We start from the raw sequence: 288 nt of genomic DNA on the forward strand, positions 1-288 counted from the left end.
TAGTTAGTTCAAGGATCGTTTGTTGGCCTTTAGGAGTGTTTTCCAGTCCAGTCTGTTGGGGCACCACGCCCTGGCCCCAAAGTCTACCTTCAGCATTCCCTGGGGGGACCTTGACGCTCCGTTCCCTTGCTGTTCTGTTGCACCCCCTTAGTTTTTTGCCTCGGTGTGGCGGGATCAGATCGGGTGCAATTTCCGCACTGCAGACACTATAATTTTTAATAGCCGGGCACCATCAGCTTTCTTCACCACATTTGTTTATGGACCCATTTTGTCTCCAGCAATTGTATT

The sequence above is a fragment of the Echinops telfairi genome, unplaced genomic scaffold, assembly GCF_000313985.2.
Source record: "Echinops telfairi isolate 266 unplaced genomic scaffold, ASM31398v2 ScPeMD7_7472;HRSCAF=8510, whole genome shotgun sequence".
In the NCBI taxonomy this organism is placed as follows: domain Eukaryota; kingdom Metazoa; phylum Chordata; class Mammalia; order Afrosoricida; family Tenrecidae; genus Echinops; species Echinops telfairi.